Raw genomic sequence first — 27,374 nt, forward strand, 5'->3', positions numbered from 1 at the left:
AGCCACACCATCAGCTTGTGTGTGTGTGTCTAACTAGAATGCCTGTGAGTGTGAAATGAGTCTAAGTGCAGTTGTTAAATAAAGAGAGAGCGAGAGAGCGAGAGAGAGCGAGAGAGAAAGATGGTGGGGACATTTACACAGCGAGATATTGGATATATATTTCAGTGTTTTCTTTCTGTGTCTATTTCTGTCTGTTAACCTCTAGCTAAACCTGCAGTGGCCTCACCTCCAGCATATCAATGTACCTGCTACTCAGAGCGCAGCCGCCATTATTACTTACATAAGCTTTGCCTGTGTGTCCCCCTGCAACCTATAAGCACTCCTCCTTATTAGCTCTGTGTCCAAACATATCTTACTTCATCAGACATGTGTCCAATCAGGACTCAATTTGGTGAGCCTTCATCCAATTAGCATCCTCTGTGTGTGTGTTGTTCTTGTGCGTCTACACACGAGCGAGGAACCAAAATGTCAAATGTACAACTATGATGTCACCTGTCGCATACAGCTGGTCTTTCTCCCTCCCAAGTAGATATCATGTCAGGAAGTCTATCAGTCTCAAGACAGGGCAATTCCACAGTAACAGAGAAATGCTGAGACTCAGATTTTTCACTTTAAAATGTATACCAAACAAAAACGAATGATTGCAAAGTAAAACAAACCATACAACTCTCTTCACAAGGACTACTTTTAACAATTTTCACTGAGCATCTTACAAAAACACATCTACTTGAAGAACAGTGTAGATGCTAAGATTGGTAGCAGAATGACGTTTTTTTTGCTGATTTATAACATGAATTTATTCAATATTAAAAATATTCATATTAATATCTCAAAACGACCCTTTTTGATTGTGTTCACTTTAAGACGTATTGTTTGGAACAATATACTCTACAAGTATATCACATTCCCAGACTGGGCTCCCTGCTAATTCTGAAGGTAGGATACGTTTTATGAGCACCATCAACACATTGAATGGTAATTGGAATGTGCAATCCTAAAGGAGGGCTGTGATTGGTTAATCAATCAAATGTATTCATAAAGCCCTTTTTACATCAGCCGATGTCACAAAGTGCTATACAGAAACCCAACCTAAAACCCTAAACAGCAAGCAATGCAGACACACAGTGGCTAGGAAAAACTCCCTGGAAAGGCAGAAACCTAGAGAGGAACCAGGCTCTGAGGGTAGCCAGGCCTCTTCTGACTGTGCCGGGTGGAGATTTAATGACCTATAATGTTAATTTCTATGAATAAAATGGGTCATATCATTAAAAGTACCAGAGAGCCCACTCTGGAAAAGTGATGAGTTTGAAGATTATATGGTTCCAGACAATAAAAATAAGCTAAATCAAAAACAGTAGTTGAGATATTCATATTAATAGTTTTATTGTTGAATAAATTACTGTGAAAATGTGTCTTTCAGAATCTAGACATACTCCATATGTTAGAGCCCATTATAATGAGTATAACAACACCAAGGTGTCATGTCGTGTTCACAGATCATAGGGTCTTACAGGAGGCATGTACAGGTCTAAAAAGGGCCTGAAATTGCCACTTTCATTATGATTCTCAAAAATGGTTTGTGATACAAATGTAAAAAGCATGTCAAACATCCTTCCTCCCAATGAAGTTTCTATGTGAGAATTTCCAGAACAATCTGAGATACCAAAAATATTGTCAGCTCCGGCTGGCGTGAAATCGTCCTTTTGGAGGATTGTCGATTCAAGTTTTATTATTAATTGAAAATGTTATTCTGTGTGTCTGTACCCAAACAAAACACAAAGCAGGCTGACATTAAGAGGAGTATGTAGCAGACAGACACTGTCTTTATCCTCAAACTGAAGCCTTATCTGTGCACCAGCTCTGCCGTTGCTAGCAACACACAGAGTAAATACTATTTGACTTGGAGCTGATGTCTGTGCTGTAGGGCAGGTTAGGAGAGACTGTCTGTATGTGTGTGTGTGTGTGTATATATAAACATTGGCCTCAGGAGAGACTATCTGTATGTGTGTGTTCTCTGTGTAAGTGTGCGTGCGTGCGTGCGTGCGAACATTGGCTGTTGGCCTTCATGGGCAACACTGAGTCATAACATGTTTATTCAAATGCAAATTGGGAATGCAATTATCATGAATATATCATGGAGGTCATGCTATTGCATAACATGTATATAAAGAGCACAATTCACAGCCTCAAGGTCATTTCACCTAATCTGGCTCTCGCTGTGTAGTCATGTGGGTCGCGTCAGCCAGGCTACAATTCACCAGGATGCTCGTCAAGAGAACACAAATACTGTGGAACCCTGAAGTGGGCAGTAATATTTGATATGTGTCTATACAGTAACCTATTTTATACATACACACGCGACTCGTAATAAGACTGACCAATTAGCCTATTAAAATGTTTATCTGACTTCATAAAAATAATTAGTAATATGCAAGAGACTATGGTTGAGTTACAGTCATAGGTAATGAAGAAACGTCTGAGAAGGAATTCTAAATGCAAGTGTACTTAATTACTTTGTCAAATGAACGATAACATTATACAAGGCATAAAGCTTAAGTTACAAAGCATTAACAAGCAGTACAAGGCATTATTCTAAGCATGATCAGAGAGGGAGAGAGAAAGAGAGACAATGAAACCATGGCTTGTGACCTGGCCCGTGGAGCATGGGAGAGGGGGAGAAATAGAGAGGAACAAATAAGGAAGAACAATTCATCTAAAGACCCTTTTTATAAGCATCTGAGTTGTTTTGATTCAAAAGCTGAGTTGTTCACCAATAGTATTACTGTAAAGTTAACCTCCAATCAGATGTCAGACTTCCAGGATGTAACCTCTGCTTGTCAGAGGTGAGACAGTGGGGGTTGGAGAGGTCAACACAGAGAAGACTGAATTCCTAAGACAACACAGAGGAAATTCTTGCATAAGGTTGATAAGAAGAGTCCCTTCGGGGCACCCTACACCTTTGTAATAATTATAACAACAACTAAATGTTTTCTGGTGCTGGGTCTGTCTGTCTGTATGTTGAACAGGAGGAATGTTAATTAGCCAGTCGGTCAGTCAGTCTGGCTTCGTGTGTCATTGTGTAGGGGACCTGGACTGTTGGCACTGCTGTGCTGGTGCCTCACTCCTACTCTCCCTGACTCCCACTCTCTCTACCACCCCCAATCTCTCTCTCACTATCCCTCCCTTTCTCTCTATCTCTATCCCCCTATCCCTAGATCACACCCTCTATTCCCCCATCCCCCCCTTCTCTCCCTCAATCCCGCCCTCCCCCTCTCTCTCTCTGAGGCTATCTGACCCGTGGCGTGCCCAGCCAGCGCTCCCTCCATCAGACCTTTTCCAAAACAATCCACGAGAGGCCCACAGCTGCAGAGCTGTTGTTCCCAGCTAAACAAAGAAATGTGGATGGATGGCCCACTTCCATCTCATCGTCTGGTGCTACAGCAGCTGTTGAAACCCACTAACACCATTAACGCACAGCCAGATATTGAGTACATGGCTCTGATTTGATGTAAATTGTGTGATGTTTGATCTCAGAGCAGCGAGCTAAAAGAACAATCTTTCTCTCTCAAGGACACTGCGATGTGGTTATAGGAACTTGGTAAGAACGTTGCCATAATGTTGGGGGAAATGCTGTGGACAAAATAAATGTGTACTTCCTGAGGCGAGGCACTGACACTATTCCTGAGCTACAGTAGATAACGTAGCAGGTGGAATAGCCCAAGCAGAGAACTTTTATTTTATTTTGATATTTTACAAGTATACTAAAGTATACTTAAATAAAATACTAATTCATATTATACTGTATACTTCAAATACGAGATGTACTTTTCTAGCATATCTTATGTCCCAAAAAGTGTCCCAATTTAGATCATTTGAAATGTATTTAATAAACTTAAATGTTAATAAAACACAAATAAAGTTTACATTAAAATGCATTAAATGTATTTAAAATGGTTCCAAATTAGATAATAAATATACCTTAGGATATTTAAAATTAAGGACATACAGTACTTACAGTATATTATATATATATACATATATATATATACATATATATATATTCAAGTATGATTTCAGTATATTTAAATATTTATTTTTCTGCTTGGGAGGATGGACTGCTGTGGTTTGGATTAGAATCAAATGGGTAAAAGGAGCTGGATCAATAATGAAGTACAGGCTCAGTACTTTACTGTAAAGACTCCCTTGTTTACAAGGACCCACAACAATCAATCAGAATCAAATGGAACAGCACTGCTGCGTAATGTGTGTGTGTGTACGTGTACGCGCACGTTTCGTGAGAGACGGATAGATAAAAAAGAGAAGAGATAAAAGGCAGGGAGAGGGAGCCAATAAAGCACAGTTTAGGAGACTAGCTACAATCATCAATGAGATCTAAATAGGTTCTGCTCTGTGAGTAGTGGTGTGGGATGAGACTGAAGCACTCAGTCTGTACAGCAGGGTAGATCCTCTGTAATAAGGCACCCTTTCACTCCGACTCAAACTCCATTTCATACACAACACTTCACACCTCAGATACATGGGACAATACTCAAATGTAAGTGCGCACACATTTGTCTGCAGAAATCGTGAGGACATTTCGGCAAAACCTTTTCTTGGCAAGCTTTACACAACTGTATAGCTTCACACACAGTGGCACGCTGAACTGACGGAGATATGTTTGGTTATGGCCGCCAGGTCGCACGCACTGGAAGTTTGATACAGTGAGGTGTGGCTGTGCTCCAGGAGTTCATTTTCCCCCATCAGCTTCACTCTATTCCCTTTCTCTCCTCCACTATATCCCTCTGTTCTCACGCACACACATCCCTAGGGGTTTACTGTGAGACAGGAAAGAATATTGGTGATAATAATAATCCCAACATAATCCCATGTTACTGTGATACCTGGCCCTCCTAACACAGAAACTAATACTATTAATACTGACAGAAGGAAGCAGAGAGATCCACTCACACGTCATCCACTGGGATTAAATCTGAAAGCTGAGCTGCTCTCACTGATGTGCTCTTGGCTTTTGCTTCAAAGCTCATTAGTCTAAAATGGTCCAAATGTTTGCATAATAATGGTAGAACCTGTTGTTGAACAGCAGAGCCTGGAAGACAAGCAGTAATCTCCAATCATAAAGTTATGATGCAAAACAACACATAGGTACATGTTTGACAGGACAACGAACATGACAGATCTGCTACCAGGCTCAGCCCAGAGACCCTTCTTTTCATTTAAACTACCACTGTAAACCTTGAAACAGTGCATCTCATATCTACACATTACCTCCATGGAGGGATACTACAGAGCAACGCTGGCTGTGTTTATCCTCAGTCCCCTGACACTATTGGATTACTGCAGACGATAGAAGACGCGATGGCTAATCAATAGTGTGTCAGCAATGCAGAGACCTGAAGACTGCCAGGCTGCCTTGACTTTCAACCCCGACTGAGGGATGTTAAACAAGCCCAGATGATTTCTGGCACAGACACAGTGAGTGGGCTACATGAAGAGGGAGCTTAGCCCCAGGGATCTACGGTATTAAGATACTTAATTGTAGCAATTGCTGCCTTGGCTAGGACACATCTACTAGAAATTCAAGAGATTCAAATATTGCTGGAACCACCCTGGTACAATTAAAGGATATATTAAATTACCTCCAGTATATTTATACTGGCATTATAAGACATCCCTTTAGACAACACTCTCTCTCTGGAAGATACCTAAAAACACTCAAACATATCCGATACCTCTGTTAACTACAGCAGAAGATTTAGCAGAAGATTTAAGGACTAAGTAAGAAGACAATCCTAGACTGATTAGGTCGAGGCTAACCGTGGTGGTTGTGGGCTCCCTCCCGTTCCCAGCAGACATGCCTGCCTGACCGTGTAAACTCTCTTTGTTTGTCGCTGGAGGTTCGCGCGTCACTCTCCTAATTGGGTACACTGTCAGACGAGGCCTTATGAAATTGGCCGAGCCCCCTCGTGTAAAATTGTCACTTCACAGAAGTGTTCCGTTATGAAACAGATGCTGAGAAACAGAAACAGTTTTAATGAACCAGAGAAACCTAGCTGAGCTGAGGGAGATAGAATGACACTGCATAGGAGAAGTGGCATGAAGAGACAGAGAGAGACTTCTGTCCTAGTTAAATACCATCGCAACTCATCACAGCCCGTGATGCTTTGCCAAACACAAAGCAGCACCACTGCAGTCCTGTCCTAACTTCACACTATTACCACATAGACCACACAACAAAGCTCATCCAGTCAATACAGCTTGAAAGAGAGAGAAAGATAGATAGAGAATGAGAAATAAAGACCCGCACACAAAAATCTACTGCGTCCATCTACGCACTACCTATACTGCGTCAGTGTCCCAAAAACCTCTACGTAAGTACAACATTGAACAATTTACAGCCAGTTCTGTAACTGTTCCACATTCTGCTAAAGTAAGTTAGTGCCTGTCTGTGGATCCTCTGGCATGCCCTCATACCACTCCTCTGAGAGAGGAACAAAGCTGCAGGCTAACTGTTCAGAACAGTCCACTGCACCTGGAAACATAGTCCAACTAGCAGTGCTTAAAGGGATAGTTTGGGATTTTAAACACCATGGGACCATGCAGCAATCATACCGCTCAGGGAGGAGATGCATTCTGTCTCCTAGAGATGAACGTACTTTGGTGCGAAAAGTGCAAATCAAGCCCAGAACAACAGCAAAGGACCTTGTGAAGATGCTGGAGGAAACAGGTGCAAAAGTATCTATATCCACAGTAAAACGAGTCCTATAAATCGACATAACCTGAAAGGCCGCTCAGCAAGGAAGAAGCCACTGCTCCAAAACAGCCATAAAAAAGCCAGACTGCGGTTTGCAGCTGCACATGGGGACAAAGATCGTACTTTTTGGAGAAATGTCCTGTGGTCTGATGAAACAAAAATATAACTGTTTGGCCATAATGACCATCGTTATGCTTGGAGGAAAAAGGGGGAGGCTTGCAAGCCGAAGAACACCATCCCAACCGTGAAGCACGGGAGTGGCAGCATCATGTTGTGGGGGTGCATTGCTGCAGGAGGGACTGGTGCACTTCACAAAATAGATGGCATCATGAGGAGGGCAAATCACGTGGATATATTGAAGCAACATCTCAAGACATCAGTCAGGAAGTTAAAGCTTGGTCGCAAATGGGTCTTCCAAATGGACAATGACCCCAAGCATACTTCCAAAGTTGTGGCAAAATGGCTTAAGGACAACAAAGTCAAGGTATTGGAGTGGCCATCACAAAGCCCTGACCTCAATCCTATAGACAATTTGTGGGCAGAACTGAAAAAGCGTGTGCGAGCAAGGAGGCCTACAAACCTGACTCAGTTACACCAGCTCCGTCAGGAGGAATGGGCCAACTTATTGTGGGAAGCTTGTGGAAGGCTACCCAAAACGTTTGACCCAAGTTAAACTATTTAAAGGCAATGCTACCAAATACTAATTAAGTGTATGTAAACTTCTGACCCACTGGGAATGTGATGAAAGAAATAAAAGCTTAAGTAAATCATTCTCTCTACTATTATTCTGACATTTCACATTCTTAAAATAAAGTGGTGATCCTAACTGACCTAAAACAGGGAATTTTTACTAGGATTAAATGTCAGGAATTGTGGAAAAACTGAGTTTAAATGTATTTGGCTAAGGTGTATGTAAACTTCTGACTTCAACTGTAAATCATCCATATATATCTACAGCAATAAGACAGATCTTGCTTTTGAGGCCTGTTTGAGTGTTTCTTTAATAGCCTACTGATTCCGTGAGCACCAAGACTCACACAACAGGTTAGTACATTTGTGAAATTGTTTATCCATGCCGTAATAAAGTCTTTATACTTTATTTTCGTTAGAACAGTGCCTCTGGTATTATTTCTAATTAATTTTGGGTTGTTTACATTGTTCCAAATTGTCCGGAAAATAATATCTATAATAATAGTAACCGTTCTTTTTCTTGATCTCCTTATTGTTATTATTGTTATGATCATCATTATAATAATAAATGTCATTAGTAGACTTAGTATAGCAGCCTTGTATAACCACCATCAAGCTGTAGGCCTAAGAGCGCATCCTGTTTAGTCTTAATACAGTAACTTACTTAGGCCTATATTTCAATACTTATTTAGGCTACTGTACTCTATCAATCTATCATTAATTTGTTCATCTCATCACACAGCATATGAGTCATTCATGATTTGAAAAGCAATCAAGCATTTTATTTTTGAAATAACAAAGCGATACTTAAATAATTAGCGCAAACAATAAATAAACCGTTCCATTTCTGAAATTGCATTCACAAATGTTTTCAACTGCTTTTAGTCTTTGCTGTAATAAAGGCTTTACAAAACAATATTACAACAGACTCTGGTACGCTTACCATTTATTTATTGTTGTTTAGATTGTTCCAAACGGTCATGAAAATGATATAATAATACACATAATATGCACACAGCATTTGCTCCTTACCTTTTTATTGATCTCCAGTAAATATATTCCACACAGACTTCCCCTTTACCTCCTGAGAAACCAGTAAACATTCCCCCGTTTTGAGTTGATTTGTTACGACCTCTGCATCCATTTTGCTGCCACATGTGTTACAGTGTTCGGAGTTTGTTTTAACCACATTTTTGATGTGATTAGGATATGCTATTGATCAGGCCCTATTGGTCACGTGCATGCAATGCATAAATGTGTCACGTAAAGAGAGCAAGGGTTGAGTGAGTAGGGAATTTTTTTCCTAAACAAATGAGGAATTTCGGTAACATAACTTTACAGTGAGAAATGGCTGTAATTATGTTACATCTTCAGGGACTGCGCGATAAACACTGTTGATGTTCTGTGGTGGTCGCTGCAGCAGGGAGGAGAGAGACAACGGGTGCTAGTCTCAGTCACCCACTGTCATTTTTTTTAACACAGCGCAGTCGGGAACAAACCTAGTACAGTGTACATTCAGAAAGCAGTTTAGCAGTTACAACAAAATATAGCTCTCTCGCTCTTGCTTCTGCTTAATTTTTGAAGAAATTAATTTGTTCAAAACTGTTCATGTATTGTCTTTCTCTGTCTGAGTCAACTACTCACCACGTTTTATGCACTGCAGTGCTAGCTAGCTGTAGCTTCTACTATCAGTAATAGATTCATTCTGTGATCCTTTGATTCGGTGGACAACATGTTAGTTCATGCTGCAAGAGCTCTGATAGGTTGGAGGACGTCCTCCGTAAGTCGTCATAGTTACTGTGTAAGTCTATGGAAGGGGGTGAGAACCATGATCCTCCTTGGTTTTGTATTGAAGTCAATGTACCCAGAGGACAGAAACTAGCTGTCCTCCGGCTGAACCATGGTGCTACCCTACAGAGTACTGTTGAGGCTACTGTAGACCATTGCAAATCAGTGTTTTAATAAATTATATGGTGACGTGAATATATTTTGTATAGTTTTATCTTTATCTTTGCATTTTACCCCCTCGGGAGGCGAAGGTCGAGTCATTAGTAATCTGAAACATGACCCGCCAAACTGCGCTTCTTAACACCCGCCCGCTTAACCCGGAAGCCAGCTGCACCAATGTGTTGGAGGAAACACTGTTCAACTGACGACCGTAGTCAGCCTGCAGGCCCCCGGCCCGCCACAAGGAGTCGCTAGAGTGCGATGAGCCAAGTAAAGCCCCCCCAACCAAACCAACACCTAACCCGCACGACGCAGGGCCAGTTGTGATTCGCCCTAGGATAACTTTTTTACGACTATGAGAAGCTGAGACTCTCTCGGTTTTGCTCTATGGCGCTCACAAGTCACAGAAGACTCGTTAGAAGGTAAGGGGTTCTGCTACATATAAGATAATAGGAAATTAGTGAGAGAGAATGAGAGCGCGACAGAGAGAGAGAGCGCGACAGCGAGAGAGAGAGCGCGACAGCGAGAGAGAGAGCGTGACAGCGAGAGAGAGAGCGACAGCGAGAGAGAGAGCGTGACAGCGAGAGAGAGAGAGAGCGAGAGAAAGAGAGAGACAGAGAGAGAGAGCGAGAAGGAGAGAGAGAGCGAGAGAAAGAGAGAGACAGAGAGAGAGAGAGCAAGAAGGAGAGAGAGAGAGAGAGGAGAGAGCGCGCACTGGAGAATAATCTGTGAGTTTCATTTTCAGGGAGTCTCTCTCTCTTTCCAGCAGCACTGTGCAGCAGAGTGGAGCAGAGATCAACCGGAGTCGAGAAGAGTGGAGCAGAGCAGGATGGAGAGAGCAGAGCCTAGAGCAGCAGGTCACCCTCTGTGCACACAGTCACATGGCCCAAACAAGAGGGAGAGGGGAGAAACACAGAGGGATAGAAAGAGGGACAGAGACACAAGTGTAGCAGCAACAAGAGAGAGGGAATAGGGTGAGAGAGAATGAGAGAGGGACAGTGCGAATGAGAGGGATATAGAAAGAGAAGCGAACAAGAGAAAGACAGAAAGAGGGGGTCGATAGAAAAAGGGAGAATGGTTTATTAAAGTAAGAGAATGAGAGCGAGGTAGAGGGCAAGCTAGATTGCTTCCTTTGGGACCATTGCTTATGAGATTTTACAGCTCTAGTCCTTTCTTTAAACCTGGTGTTTGTTTGCACAGTGGTTTCTATGACAGTGCTTTTCTGTCTTAAGATGTTCTGTTTTATGGGGCTCTGTTAGGAAGGGAGAGGAATGTACAACCAGCCTTACTGACGTTTGCATGTGGACGGGGAGACATGAGGGTTTTGATGAGCTAGTCAAGATAGATGTTTAATAGAAAGAAAGGTCAATACAATGCAATATAAAGTAGCTTGGGAGACAATTTAGGATTTTGGCTACATTTATAGTATAAGAGACATTTATTGGTTAAGTTAATGTTTTATTGTATGTTACAATAAATTACATTGTTTCAATTGTCTCATGCTTTTTTATAATTAAATACTGTCTCTTTAAGTGATCATGCAGCGGCTCATGCTCACTAATTTGGGCTCATGGGTTTCACATGTTAGAACGCTAGCTGTAACTGTCACTTTTTGTCAGTTGTAGCTTTGCTGTAGAGCCATACGGTTTTCTGACCATGTCCTCATTTTTGATATCCCTGTAGAAATAATTATACTTATCTGAAGATACTTACAATACCTTTAGTTTACATGCAGATCTGTGGATAACTGTACATACTGGAAACCTGTGGGATAAAGTATTTCGTTTTTTACTCTTTACGCAGGAGTCTCTGGTCGTTTAACTAAAGTGAGTGATGCACGTCTATCATACAGCCTCAAGCGAAACTGTCACTGCACCTACATAAATGCTTAGCCTATAGGGTCCGACAGTGAAAACTATGGCTATAGATAGTGATATAGCAAGTGAAAAGGATATGGCGTAGGGCAGGGGTACTCAAGTACTATATTGTAATTTATCAACCTCCACCTCCCAACCCATTCGACCCTAAACTGTTCACACCCCCCTTGTTGCCGTAGAGAAAATGTTGCAATTTTTAAGGCAAATTTCATTTTTTTCTGTTTAAAAGCTAATTTCCTTGAAATTCCGAATTGACCCGGTTCTGGTTCCGAATTGACCCGGACCGCCAGTTGAGTATGAGGGGTGTAGGGGCAAAAACGTACACGTTACTAGTACACTCGTGTTCTTCTCGTCTCATTCAGCAGCCACGCTGGCAAGCTAAGAGAAGGAGGACTGTGTTCACATCACCCAAAAATGTCCACAAAATTAATTAGTCTATACACTCCAAACCATAACAGTCCACCCACTGTCAACAAAAACACATGACACTTAGAGAGAATGAAGCCTAACCAAGCCCAGCCCAGTCCAGCCCTCGCACAGAGTCCAAGGTCCTCTCTCTCTGCCAGCACTACCTTACAGAGAATAGAAACGTTGCCTTGAGTCTACTACCATAAAGCTGTGTGTTGGGGCATTTAACTGTATATGAGTCCTATTCAATTATACTGTATTCGTTTATTTTGCACAGCACGTTGTGAGGTATGTTGACTATGCATTTGCCTATAGAGGTGTAGAGGGAGGTGACACGATTATTCATATGTATGGAGCCGCTGCATGTGGCCATATTTGTTGTTGTGAGAAGCGGCCAAGGGGGCTCAGGGGACATGGTCCCATCACTGATCTAGGGACAGGAACTGAGGGACAGGAACTGAGGGACAGGAACTGAGGGACAGAAGGGAGAGAGAGAAAGATAGAGAGGAGACAGCACAGAGGGGGCTTTCATTGTCAATACCACCACGGACACACACACACTCCTCTCTACTTCCTAGCCTCACCCTTTCCTCATGCACACTCTCACACCACAGTCCCTTTCTCTCTCTCCTCATCGATCTTCCTTTCAGTCTCCCTATTCAGGCCCCAGTGTGGGCCTCTCCTAGCCTTGCCCTTGCCAGGACAGAGAATGGGGAGAGCGGGGGCTCAGCGTGACCAAAACAACAAACAAACAACAACATGACTTACAGCTGCAGCCAATCCAATTCTCAAGAGACAAATAACAACGCCACAAACCAATCCCTGGGAAGAGAATCAAACACCAGCCAATCTCTATCTAGATGATGATTTTGACAGCAAATGCCTCTGTAGCTCTGGCGGCCTGAGAGAGTTTGTACCATCTCAGAGGCTGCCAATGGAACTGTGGGGCTGGGAAGTGGAAATTTGCCATTCGGAGATCATTAAGATCAAACAGATGAAAAAGTGAATTTCTCCATCTAGATTCAGCTGCTGTTACACAACCAAGAGGACAGAGAGATTTCAAACAGTTTCTCCCTGCTGATAAACACATTTTCATGTTGTAGTTGGAAACTCAGTGTTTAGTCGGTGTTGCCAATTAGAGCTAATGCTAACGTTGAATCAGCGCTATGGAGAAATTGCAGTGAAAGAACATGAAACATGACAGTTTTACATATTTTTTTTTTTCAATTTAAAGTTTTATTAAGTTTTCAAACAACCAACCAAACACATTCCACATTCACAGATGTGACAGACTTAAAAAAAAAATAATAATAATAATAAAAATAAAAATAAATGTTATATATATATATATATACATATATACATACCTACATATACATACATACACACATACACACAAATAATAATTATAACAAAATTTAAAATGTAGAACTTGCAGCAGCACTATCAAGGTTCTTATTTGCTATTTCCAGCCTTAGCTGAGATGACGAGCCAGTGATTAGTTTTTAGATTTTACAGCACCTTACACAACACGCATCTGCTCACCTCCCCGATCCCCCCATTCACTCTGTCCAATTTGAGATATAGTGGAGTAGTGGAGACCAGAGTCTATCAAACTTGGGCTGTCTCTTGTGGAGGTCATAAGTGAGCTTTTCAAGAGGGAGAAAGTCAACAATCTGGTCAATCCACATTTTAAATGTAGGAGAGGTACTAGAGGCCCACAATAGAAGGATACATTTCTTAGCAAAGTATGTAATGGTCATGAGCAAATTTTCTCTGTCAGGATCAAGAACAAAGTCCTGCTGGGCATTAAGAAGATAGAGACACGGGGTCATATCAAACTGTACATCTAGTATTTTCTGTGCAGCAGTATGTATAGATTGCCAAAAACTGGCAATCTCTCTACAGCTCCAAAATACATGCATATAGGTTCCACTTTCAGAGGTACATCTTTTACAGTTAGGAGAAATGTCTGTTTTCATTTTATGGAGTCTCAAGGGAGTGTAATAAAATTTGTACAAAAATTTGTAATTCGATTCTTTCATTTTTACATTAGTAGAGGAGCAGTATACCCTGTCGCAAACCTCCGCCCATAACTCATCACTGATAGTCAGACCAAGGTCCTTTTCCCAGATTATTTTCAAAGGAGTAAAGGAGGAGCCTCCTTTCTCAGAAAGGAGTCTATAGATATAGGATATTTTGCCTTTAATGGATTGTGCTGTGACAAGAAGGGTTTCAACTTCGTTCAACTGAGTTCTAAACCTCCTCTTGGAAGTAAATGAGGAGATGACATGTCTAATTTGAAGATATTTTAAAAAATGGGATCTTGGCACATTGAATTCACTGCAGAGCTCTTGAAAGGATTTCAGTGTAGTGGTCTTCTGATGAAATAGGTCTGAAAAGGTCCTGATTCCTAGAGTATGCCAAAGATTAAAGTTGGCATCCCTCAGGGCTTTTGGCAAGTCTGGGTTGCCTACTATAGGCGAGTGAGAGCATATTTGGGAGGAGATGCCCAGGTATTTCTTACAGTCCCTCCACGCTAGTAGGGTGCTGTAAATCACAAATGTTTTGGCTATGTTGCCCACTTCACTAAAGTTATTAATGAATATAGTTGAGCTTAGTGGCAATGAACCACAGGATTGGGCTTCTATCTGGATCCACGTTGACTCTTGTCTGTTTGTGATCCATGTTAGCATGTTGCGGATTTGGGCAGACCAGTAGTACAATTGAAGGGAGGGAAGGGCAAGACCGCCCTTAGATTCAGGTTTCGATAGAGTGGAGAGCTTGATCCTAGGTTTTTTATTGCCCCATATAAATTTGGTGATGCTTTGGTTAATTGTTTTGAAAAAGGAAGCTGGGAGATAGCATGGGAGCATCTGAAATAAATAGTTCAGTCTAGGGAGGATGTTCATACGGATTACATTAATTCTTCCTACTAAGCTAATTGGGAGGGAGATCCAGGTTTGGAGGTTGTTTTTGATTCGATCCAGGAGTGGAAGATAATTCTCCTTGAAAAGCCTATTCAGATCTGGTGTTATGAATATCCCAAGGTATTGAAACCCCTGTGTCTTCCATTGGAATGGGCATAGTGTCTTCATAGAACTGGTGAGTGTAATATTGAGAGGGCAGACAGTGGATTTGTTAAAATTTATCTTATAACCTGAAAACGTGCCATACTGAGCAATTGTGTCTAAAATGGGAGGAAGGGATTTCTCAGGGTTGGATATGTAGAGCAAGACATCATCCGCGTAAAGCGAAATCTTGTGCTGCAGGCCGCCTGCAGGAACACCTGTAATACTTGAATTGCTCCTTATCAACTCTGCCAGAGGCTCCGCCCCCAACAAGTAGAGCAGGGGGGATAGCGAGCACCCTTGTCTTGTGCCCCGTCCCAAAGGGAATCTGTCAGAGTTCAGTCCGTTAGTAGTCACCATGGCATTTGGATGAGAGTATAGTGATTTGATCCATTTAATAAAGTTTGGGCCCATATTGAACTTTTCTAAGACTGAGAACAAAAAGCTCCACTCCATCCTGTCGAACGCCTTCTCAGCATCCAGTGAAGCCAGCAGGACAGGGGTCTTCTGTGCGTTTACTTGATCAATAATATCAAAAAGACGGCGAATGTTATCAGAAGAGTATCTGTCTCTAATAAATCCAGTTTGGTCCGCTTTTATTATTTTGGGAAGAAGAGTGTTTAGTCTTTTGGCCAGCAATTTGGTAATTATTTTGTAGTCGAAATCCAACAAGCTTATGGGCCGGAAGGAGGAGCAGGATAGGGGGTCCTTGTCTTTTTTGAGCAACACTGTAATGCGAGCTGTGCGCATTGAGTCTGGGAGAACTCCGTTTTTGCAAAAATCCTCCAGCATTGGCATGAAAATAGGGCTAAGCTGGGGCCAAAAAGCTTTGTAGAACTCTCTGGGGAATCCATCTGGGCCTGGGGACTTGTTAGGTGGCATGGAGGTAATTGCCTCCAGGATCTCCTCAGGAGTGAAGGGGGAGTTGAGATCTTCTTGGTCAGTCTCTGATAGTTTAGGTAGCGAGATTCCCTCTAGGAAGGAGTGGAGTTCTGCTTCCGTGTGTTTTCTCTCAGAGGTATATAGTTTGCAGTAGAAATCATGAAAAGTTAAATTGATCTTTTTTGGGTCATATGTGACCTCGTCCTCTGCTGTTCGGATAGCCACAATTGTACGCTCTGACTGCTCTTTTTTTAATTGATAAGCAAGCAATCTACTAGGCCTATTGCTATACTCATGGTATTTCTGTTTAGTAAAGAAAACTTTTTTTTTAATCTCCCGAGTATAGTCCAAATTCAGTTTGGCTTTGGCTGCTTTAAGTTGACTCCAGGAGGTGCTGTCTGTGGATTGTTTATGTACTTTTTCACAGCGTTCCAGCTCCCTCTCCAGATCTAGCCTGTGTGCTTCCATTGCTTTTTTCTTAGAGGAAGCATATGCAATTAGATGACCTCTTAGTGTGGCTTTAGCAGCGTCCCACATTGTGGCCGGAGAAACAGGAGAATCTTTGTTGTCTTGTGTGTAGTTGTCTATCCATGTAGTTACCAATGTATGGAATGCTTCGTTTGATAGCATGGAGGTGTTGAATTTCCAGCTCTTTGACCTCGGGATGTTTTTGCAGAGGTCAAAGCGGAGGTGGACAAAGGCGTGATCCGAAAGCGCTATGGGTCCGATTCTACACGTGGCTGAATTTATGAAACTCTTTGGGATAAAAATGTAATCTATACGGGAGTAGGTGTTATGGACATTAGAGTAGTATGTATAGTCCATAGATGAGCTATTAGTCTCTCTCCAGATATCTATCAGTCCCATCTCTTTAGTAAGAGAGTTCAACATCTTTGCAGATCTAGGATTTGTGGTGGGGACTTGAGATGATTTGTCTAGGGTTGGGTTCAGGGTACAATTAAAATCTCCGGCCAACACTCCAAAGGAAACACAATGCTCATTGAACAGGGTTATCATTTTCGACATAAAAGCAGGAGTATCTGTGTTAGGGGCGTATATGTTTAAGAGAGTAATTGGTTGCCCATACAGTGACCCAGTTATCAAAATAAATCTCCCCTCCGGATCAGATATGTTTTTGTCAATTATGAATGGAACATTCTTATGGATAAGTATGGCTGTGCCTCTACTGTTGGATTTGAAAGATGAGAAATACACCTGTCCCACCCAAGCTCTGCGGAGTTTGGCATGTTCAGCATCACAGAGGTGTGTCTCTTGCAATAGCGCGATGTCTGCTTTTTCCTTTTTTAGAGCACATAGTATCTTTTTCTGTTTTATTGCATGACCTAGACCATGGCAGTTCCATGTCAATAGATTTAAGGTACTAGTCATCGTCATCGAACAGTAATCGAACTTTAGTGCAAGTCATCTCTGGGTAAAGGTGGATAGTAGTTACAGCTGCGTTCACATAAAAGGAAAATAAATGGTTTACATAAAATAACAGTCTCTGAACACCCCAGCCGAGTTCCCAAACAACTCGACATATCCCGTTGGATCTATTACCTCCCCGCTCAGTCACAATTCTGTGTTCCCACAACAACAACAAAAAAAACGGGAACAGTTAGCAACGCACAACGTCTCCCCCTCCCCACCAAAGAAATGCCTCATCCTCTCCGCCCCGCATTGGGTAAATGACAACGTAGCCCCCGTCCAGACCACATTAAAAATGGGAGAAAATAAAATCAATAGCCCAGCCTACATATAGTAGGCCTAGGTTATAATATGGAGCCTATCCCTCTCAGCTAAAGGAACATAAATATAGATTAGACGGCTATAATGACATTTAGCAGGGCGGGTGGGTCTTTGGATATCGGCTATATGTTGTCTTACCTCCTTTAGTAATAATAGTAATCGCATTTAGTCATTGGTCCATTTCTCATTGACCGGGGTTGTCTTTCAAAAAACGTTTTGCCTCTTCGGGAGTTTTGAAGTGTCGCAGGGCTCCTTGGTAAAGAATCCTGAGCTCGTTTGGGTATTTGAATCCCCTAAAGATGCCTCGGTCAATGGAGCATTTCTTCACCTCGTCAAACTCTCGGCGCTTTCGGCGTATTCCAGCTGACAGGTCCTGGAGCAAGATGAGTTTGGCGTTTCCCACTGTAATGGTGTTGGTTTTCGCCGCCTGTAGGACTCGTTCCTTGTCGGTGAATCTCAAGAAACGTATGGTGATTGGGCGCGGTGGTTGTCTGGCTGCTGGTGGGGGCCTCAGTGCTCGGTGAGCTCTCTCGAGTTCTATGGGTCTGTCGGTGGACAGGTGGAGCCACTCGGGAAGTTTGTCTTGCAGGTAGCGGATCAGTGGCATGTTTCCCTCTTCTTTTTCGCCCAGATTTAATAGAACACAATTATTCCTTCGCCCCCTGTTTTCCAGGTCCTCTGTTTTCTCTTCCAGCTGCTCTATTTTTTTTTTAGCATATGCTATTGTTTCCATGGCGTCTGTCAATAAGTTTTCCGTGGATAGGATTCGCCTCTCTGCCTCGTCCAGGCGCCCCGCGTTTATGGTTATCTTGTTGTTTATGTCAGGCAAAGCATTTTCCAGGATTGTCACCTTGCCCCCTATCGCACTGAGCTGAGCGTTAATGGCATCTAGTTTAGTGTTGAGTTCTGTACGTTGGGATCTCAGCTCAGAAAAGATGTCTTCGACAGAGTGCGAGGTTGGCCTTCGTTGGGCCTCGGGGGGGAACGGGTCCTCTTGCTCCTGGCTAATGGCGCTAGCTTTTTCTGAAGCTAGCTGCTTCTTGGAGGCTTTTTCCGTCGCTAGTGCTCGAGTCCGGGTAAAAATGTCACCTGTAGTGTCGCCTTTTGTAGCCGCCATGACTTTTTGACTAAAGCTAAATGAGTTTAAACTTGAAGTGGAGGTAAGATTAGGAATTGGAAACTACTTGTGCGGAGCTCCTAGTTCATGCGGCCATCTCGTTCAGGGGTCACGTGATCCCCCAGTTTTACATATTAAAGGGGAAGTCATTTCAGAAGCTTGCAGGATTCCTTACTTACCAACCACAGCTACAAATCCCAATAAAACTACATCAGCTGTTCCGGACAACTTTGTGATCTCACTCTTCGTAGCCGATGTGATTATGACATTTAAAACAGGTTAACATTCACTAGGCCACCGGGCCAGATGGTTTACCAGGACGTGTAATCAGAGCATGCGCTGATCAGCTGTCAAGTTTCTTCACTGACATTTTCAACCTGTCCCGGACCCTGTCTGTAATACCTACATGTTTCAAGCAGACCACCATAGTCCCTGTGCCCAAGGAAGCCGAAGTAACCTGCCTAAATGCCTACCACCTCCCTCTGCAACTGGATCCTGGACTTCCTGACGGGCCGCCCATAGGTGGTAAGGATAGGCAACAACAAGTCTGCCATGCTGATCCTCAACACTGGGGCCCCTCAGGGGTGTGTACTTAGTCCCCTCCTGTACTCCCTGTTCTCCCTCGACTGAGTGGCCAAACACGACTCCAACACCATCATTAAGTTTGCTGACGACACAACAGTGATAGGCCTGATCACCGACAATGATGAGAAAGCCTATAGGGAGGAGGTCAGAGAACCGTCAGTGTGGTGACAGGGCAACAACCTCTCCATCAATGAGCAAGACAAAGGAGCTGATCATGGACTACAGGAAAAGGCAGGCCGAACAGGCCCCTATTAACATTAACGTGGCTGTAGTGGAGCGGGTCGAGAGTTTCAAGTTCCTTGGTGTCCACGTCACCAACGAACTATCATTGTACAAACACACCAAGACAGTCGGGAAGAGGGCATGACAAAACCCTGCACACTGACTCTGTACCGGTACCCCCTGTATATAGCCTCGTTATTGTAATGTTATCGTGTTATTTTTGGTACATTTTTTTAAACTTTAGTTTATTTGGTAAATATTTTCTTAACTCTTCTTGAACTGCACTGTTGGTTAAGGACTTGTAAGTAAGCATTTCAAGGTCTACACTTGTTGTATTCGGCGCATGTGACAAATAAATATAGACATAGATTAAGGAAATGAAACGCTAGCCACTTTAAATGTCTCCCTATCTTGCATTACTCATCTCATATGTGTAAACTGTACTCCACACTATTCTACGGTATCTTAGTCACTTTAATTGTGTGTAAATATTGCATCATCCATCTCATATGTATGCTGTATTCTATACTATGCCACTCTATCTTAGTCCAATACCGCTCTGGCATACACCATTAAAAGTTTGGGGTCACTGAGAAACGTCCTTGTTTTTGAAAGAAAAGCATTTTTTTTGTCCATTAAAATAACATCAAATTGATCAGAATTACAGTGTAGACATTGTTAATGTTGTAAATGACTATTGTAGCTGGAAACGGCAGATTTTTTTATGGAATATCTACATAGGCGTACAGAGGCCCATTATCAGCAACCATCACTCCTGTGTTCCAATGGCACGTTGTATTAGCTAATCCAAGTAAATCATTTTGATTATTAGAAAACCGTTTTGCAATTATGTTAGCACAGCTGAAAACTGTTCTGATTAAAGAAGCAATAAAACTGGCCTTAAGACAAGTTTAGTATCAGCATTTGTGGGTTCAATTACAGGCTCAAAATGGCCAGAAACAAATAACTTAATTCTGAACCTCAGTCTATTCTTGTTCTGAGAAATGAAGGCTATTCCATGCGAGAAATTGCCAAGAAACTGAAGATCTCATACAAGGTGGTGTACCACTCCCTTCTCAGAACAGCGCAAACTGGCTCTAACCAGAATAGAAAGAGGAGTGGGAGGCCCCAGAGTACAACTGAGCAAGAGGATAAGTACATTAGAGTGTCTAGTTTGAGAAACAAACGCCTCACAAGTCCTCAACTGGCAGCTTCATTAAACAGTACCCGCAAAACACCAGTCTGAACGTCAACAGTGAAGAGGCGACTCCGGGATGCTGGCCTTCTAGGCAGAGTTCCTCTGTCCAGTGTCTGTGTTCTTTTGCCCGTCTTAATCTTTTATTTTTATTGGCCAGTCTGAGATATGACTTTTTCTTTGCAATGAGAGTTTCAAGTTCCTTGGTGTCCAATCACTAAGGAAGAAGGAACGACCATGCCTCTTTCCCCTCAGTAGGCTGAAAAGATTTGCCATGGGCCCTCAGATCCTCAAAAAGTTCTATAGCTGCACCATTGAGAGCATCTTGACTGGCTGCATCATCGCTTGGTATGACAACTGCTTGGCATCAGACCGCAAGGCGCTACAGAGAGTAGCGCGTACGGCCCATTATATCACTGGGGCTGAGCTCCCTGCCATCCAGGACCTCTATACCAGGCAGTGTCAGAGGAAAGCCCTACAAATTGTCAAAGACTCCAGCCATCCAAGTTATAGACTGTTCTCTCTGCTACCACATGGCTAGTCTGGAACCATCATGCCCCTGAACAGCTTCTACCCCCAAGCAATAAGACTGCTAAATAGCTAACCAAATAGCTAAACGGACTATATGCATTGACCCCCCTTTTGCACTAACTCTTTGGACTCATCACATACGCTGCTGCTACTGCTTATTATCTATCCTGTTGCCTAGTCACTTGACCCCTACCCAAATGTACATATCTACCTCAATTACCTCGTACACCTGCACATTCGACTCAGTACTGGTACCCCGTGTATATAGCCAAGTTATCGGTACTCATTGTGTATTTATTCCTCGTGTTATCTTTCTATATTTTTTTCCTTTGTCTCTCTGCATTGTTGGGAATGGCTTGTAACTAAGCATTTCACTGTTAGTCTACACCTGCTGTTTACGAAGCATGTATACTCAGGGAATTCTGTGGTATTCTGCAAAGAGCTTTTTAAAGGGTTGTTCAAAGAAATTCAATTGGTGGCTCAGTTGGTAGAGCATAGCACAGTTGGTAGAGCATGGTGCTTGTAACGCCAGGGTTGTGGGTTCAGTACCCACGGGGGCACAGTATGAAAGAATTATGCAGGCACTACTGTAAGTCGCTCTAAGTACAGTTGTTGGAAGTTTACATACACTTAGGTTGGAGTCATTAAAACTTGTTTTTCAACCACTCCACAAATTTCTTGTTAACAAACTATAGTTTTGGCAAGTCGGTTAGGACATCTACTTTGTGCATGACACAAGTCATTTTTCCAACAACTGTTTTACAGACAGATTATTTCACTTAATCACAATTCCAGTGGGTCAGAAGTGTACATACACTAAGTTGACTGTGCCTTTATACAGATTGGAAAATTCCAGAAAGTGAAGTCATGGCTTTAGAAGCTTCTGATAGGCTAATTGACATCATTTGAGTCAATTGGAGATGTACCTGTGGATGTATTTCAAGGACTACCTTCAAACTCAGTGCCTCTTTGCTTGACATCATGGGGAAACCCCCCCCCAAAAAATCAGCCAAGACCTCAGAAAAAAAATGGTAGACCTCCACAAGTCTGGTTCATCCTTGGGAGCATAAAAAAGCTGCCATAAAAAAGCCAGACTACGGTTTGCAACTGCACATGGGGACAAAGATCGTACTTTTTGGAGAAATGTCCTGTGGTCTGATGAAACAAAAATAGAACTGTTTGGCCATAATGACCATCGTTATGTTTGGAGGAAAAAGGGGGAGGCTTGCAAGCCGAAGAACACCATCCCAACCGTGAAGCACGGAGGTGGCAGCATCATGTTGTGGGGGTGCATTGCTGCAGGAGGGACTGGGGCACTTCACAAAATAGATGGCATCATGAGGGGAAAAAATTATGTGGATATATTTAAGCAACATCTCAAGACATAAGTCAGGAAGTTAAAGCTTGGTCGCAAATGGGTCTTCCAAATGGACAATGACCCCAAGCATTCTTCCAAAGTTGTGGCAAAATGGCTTAAGGACAACAAAGTCAGGGTATTGGAGTGGCCATCACAAAGCCCTGACCTCAATCCTATAGAAAATTTGTGGGCAGAACTGAAAAGGCGTGTGCAAGCAAGGAGGCCTACAAACCTGACACAGTTACACCAGCTCTGTCAGGAGGAATGGGCCTAAATTCACCCAGCTTCTTCTGGGAAGCTTGTGGAAGGCTACCCAAAATGTTTGACCCAAGTTAAACAATTTAAAGGCAATTCTACCAAATACTAATTGAGTGTATGTAAACTTCTGACCCACTGGGAATGTGATGAAAAAAATCAAAGCTGAAATAAATCAATCTCTCTACTATTATTCTGACATTTCACATTCTTAAAATAAAGTGGTGATCCTAACTGACCTAAAACAGGGAATCTTTACCAGGATTAAATGTCAGGAATTATGAAAAACTGAGTTTAAATGTATTTGGCTAAGGTATATGTAAACCTCCGACTTCAACTGTAAGTAAAATGTAACAGTGAAGCTGGTTTATCAAGCCCATATGTCTATCTGATCTAATTCTATTTTATTGAACTACATAAAACCCAACACTTTCAAATTAATTTCATTTCCAAGTGCATAATATGTATTTCTTATAGAAACACCAATTACATGTAATGTGTATTTCAGAGGACTACTTTAGAGTTGTTATATGCATCAGTGTATCTGATTAATGGAATCTGTAAATACAGGATTATGGGTAGATGTTTCAGCCCTCCGCAACGGCACTTCAACTGAGCTCAGAGAAAAGAACTGCCTATGGCCTTTAGGTTTATTTGTAAATTTACTGTAATCCGCAGTATTGCAGCCATTGCAGATTCCTTTAGTTTGCGCGATCAAATACATTTCATAGAACAAAGAGGGTGATGGATAAAGAGTGACCAGTGTTATCAGGTTGACATCTGCTAGGTGCCAGCCCCTCAGCCTGAACACACACACAACTGCTGACGGTTCAGCCTGCCTAGTGAATGGCCGCAACACAACAGATAACAAAAACACACCATTCTGCACAATGGATCAGAGTACAGGAGAGCCTAAACCGAGTCTCTATGAAGTGAATAAGGAGTCAAACACAAGACATCAGACTATAAGTGATAAGACAACAGAAGCCTTCAGAACCACTTGTTTCCTGCCTGAAATCAAGGTCAGCAATATTGTTGTTTTCCCCAAGTGGAAAAGTAAACTGATCAACTCAAATAATTCCATCACTTAAAGAAAGGAATTGTTGCCATGGGAGCTGAACCCTCAGCTCCTGTCTGGAAGCTGCCCAAGTCTGGATGTGTAAACCCACAATGCAAATAATCACAACATTCTTTGGGGAGTTTTTCCCCCTCTTCAAGGTTATTCCTCTTCATGGCAATCAATCTTCCATACATAGGAGAAAACTGGGCCTTTACACAGCGACTGCACAAAACAGTACTTACATGTATGACCATTAAAAAGGTAGTAATGGGTAGTAAAGTACAGAATGGAACAGTAGTATTGTAACTCGTGGTCAACCTGTAAACATTATGATACAACTGAGAAGTTGAACATAGTGTTTAAATGCACGGACTGCAGAAAAGACGACAGAGAATGAAAAGAAAGAGAAACACAGCTCAGAGGGAGGACTGCGATGAAGAAGGTTCACACAAAATACCCTAACAATCAGGAGCAAAGTGCCTGATTTCATTATGAAAACAAAACGCTGCTAGCTCTATATCAGGACATCTAAAACCAATGTTCCACCTCTTCAACCCCCACATAAGGACAAGGCACGCCAGCCAGTCAGTCAGTCAGATAGTGAGTGTCACAGGCAGCAGTGGTTTATCTAGACAAGGAAAGAAAGTGCTTAGTGCCCCCCTCCCCACGGGTTATGTAACCATGTCTCAAATGAGACTTTCATGGTTGCCATTATGGCCCTATGTACCTATCGGGTCGTTCTGTCATTTCAACAAGCCATGACACCCACCATCTCAGATTGGTCTGAAATATTTTCTGTTGTTAGTAACCGATATGATTACCATTCCTACAACATTCTTTTTTTTAAATATAATTTGATCTCTGAGAAATTAATCAAATTGATTGCACCCAAATTGGCCATTTTAATGTATAGGATTCATATAATATTCAACAAATATAGTAACCTAAATCCGATTTGGACGAAACTTTTTTCTAACAATGAGTCAGACGAGGAATCCAAAGAAATGGTCAAAAGCCACCCACGGACCCCACGCCAATCCCACCCAACAACCAGTATACAGTGTCAGTTCTCTATGCCTGACAAGTAGTATAGAGCTGTGGATCTGAGTATTGTTTCTTCATCCTATGTAATGTATTCCCAGTGAATTTGGTGGTTTTTCCCTGTTCAGAGAACTCATCCTGATATTACCAGATTCTGACCCCTAGATGGTGCTTTTCCTGCTATTATTATTATTATGTTTTAAATTCAGCCACATCAATGTTAAAAGGGATAGTTCACCCAAATTACACAATTACATATTCATTTCCTTACCTTGTAAGTAGTCTATGGACAAGGTATGACAGCAACCCATGCTTTGGTTTTGTTTAGCATTTGTGGTACAAATCGTCAACGCAACCTATATTAGCATTTTCACACTTCATATCCAATTCATCTATAAGAAGCATCGAGTTAAACAATTCATTGTTAGATACTTTAGGATGATTTGAACATGAACCGTGAAAATAACAATATACAGTACCGCTCAAAAGTTGACACACCTACTCATTCAAGGGTTTTTCTTTATTTGTAATATTTTCTACATTGTAGAATAATAGTGAAGACATTAAAACTATGAAATAAAACATATGGAATCATAAAGTAAAAAGTATTAAACAAATCAAAATATATTTTATATTTGAGATTCTTCAAAGTAGCCAAATCAAATCAAAGTTTATTTGTCACGTGCGCTGAATACAACAGATGTAGACCTTACAGTGAAATGCTTACTTACAGGCTCTAACCAATAGTGCAAAAAAGGTATTAGGTGAAAAAATAGGTAAGTAAAGAAACAAAAACAACAGTAAAAAGACATTGAAAAATAACAGTAGCGGGGCTATATACAGTAGCGAGGCTACATACAGACACCGGTTAGTCGGGCTGATTGAGGTAGTATGTACATGTAGATATGGTTAAAGTGACTATGCATATATGAGGAATAGAGAGTAGCAGTAGCGTAAAAGAGGGGTTGGCGGGTGGTGGGTGGCGGGTGGCAGGACACAATTCAGATAGCCCGGTTAGCCAACGTGCAGGAGCACTGGTTGGTTAGGCCAATTGAGGTAGTATGTACATGAATGTATAGTTAAAGTGACTATGCATATATGATAAACATAGAGTAGCAGCAGCGTAAAAGAGGGGTTGGGCGGCACACAGTGCAAATAGTTTAAATGTTTACTAATGAATGTAGCAACAGTTAGGTAGATACAAAAAACATATTCAATTAAATTGGGCAACTCTGATGCCAGAACACCAATATGCCATAGAGTAATACCAGTGACGCAATGTAACACCAGTGACACAATGTAACACAATGTAACACCAGTGACACAATGTAACACCAGTGACACAATGTGAAACCAATGACAAACATAAGATTATTTCAAACAAATTTGATCAATTTATTAGTAATATTTTTAATTACAAATAATTTCCTACTCTGTCACGCCTATCCACAAAACTACGTAGCTTGTTAAAACAGTATATATAAATTCTCGTGCCATGTGACAAGTATTGTGTAGGTCTACTTAACGGGATAGTTACGAAATAAACTATTGGTTTCCTTACTGTGTTAGCAGTCTATGGACAAGGTATGACAGCAATCAATGATTTGGTTTTGTGCCACAAATTCAAAATAATTAGCATTTGAAACAGTGGCCAGGTAAACACTGTCGTTCCTGCCCTCAATCTCTCTCTGTGTTTTGCCTGTCTGACCCGCCATTTCCTTCGCTCCTGTCTTTTTTCCCTTTATGTGAGATCCTTCACTCTCTTTTTTGACTCTCTAAATCCTTTAATAAGTAAGTCTGGTGTTTTTGTTTAAGGGAGGCTGCTCTGCGGTGTGGGTTAGCATCCTTGCGCTGTCTGTAGAGTCTTTGCTTTTCAACAGCACCTCATTTCGCCATATCTATCAAAAGGAAAGCCATTTTATGTGATTACAATATTGAAAATGTAATAAAATGATAATACTTTTTTTATATAATTGTTGAGGGTTTTATAAAACATTACGTTGAGAATTTTTGTGCGGTGTTATTGATTGTCACTGGCGTTATCTTCATGTCACTGGTGTTACCAGCAAGAACATTAACACCAGTGACGATTACACCAGTGACAAATCTGCAGAAAAGATGGCCTATCAAAGATGGCGGCCACTGTAGCTCAAACCACATTTCTTAAATTGTAAATAAATCACTTTATAAAAATGATTGATCAAATTGCATGTTTCAATTCCTTTCCCCTTACTATAAACTGTATAACCCCAGTGACACATCTTAAGTCCTCGCATGAAATTACCAAGTTAATCAACAAATTGTTAACATATGAAGAGAGAGTGCACACACCATGTGCTTTTCAAAACAGTCCCGTCTCCAATGAACCTTTGACCGAGGAAGAAGTTTTGTTTTTTACACATTTTAACACCAGTGACATGAAATTGAGGGACAGCTATTACTTGTAAATTATTTGTAATATTTATTTGATATTTTAGTTTTTTAAGTAGTCCACTAAATAACTATAATACTATAACACTTACCTTTGTATTATGACATTTAAAGGATGGAGAATTTAATTTTTTTTAACAAAAAATGTGTCACTAAAACATGACTCCTGATCCAAGGGACAAGCC

General features: G+C 41.6%; 1 protein-coding gene across 4 annotated transcripts in view; it reads right to left on the reverse strand.

Moving 5' to 3' along the window:
* The window catches only part of LOC139576649 (phosphatidylinositol 4-phosphate 5-kinase type-1 beta-like), a 94,195-nt gene that overhangs the window by 54,412 nt on the left and 12,409 nt on the right, over positions 1–27,374 (reverse strand). The window lies entirely within an intron of this gene.

This window comes from Salvelinus alpinus, chromosome 5 (assembly GCF_045679555.1).
Source record: "Salvelinus alpinus chromosome 5, SLU_Salpinus.1, whole genome shotgun sequence".
NCBI lineage: Eukaryota > Metazoa > Chordata > Actinopteri > Salmoniformes > Salmonidae > Salvelinus > Salvelinus alpinus.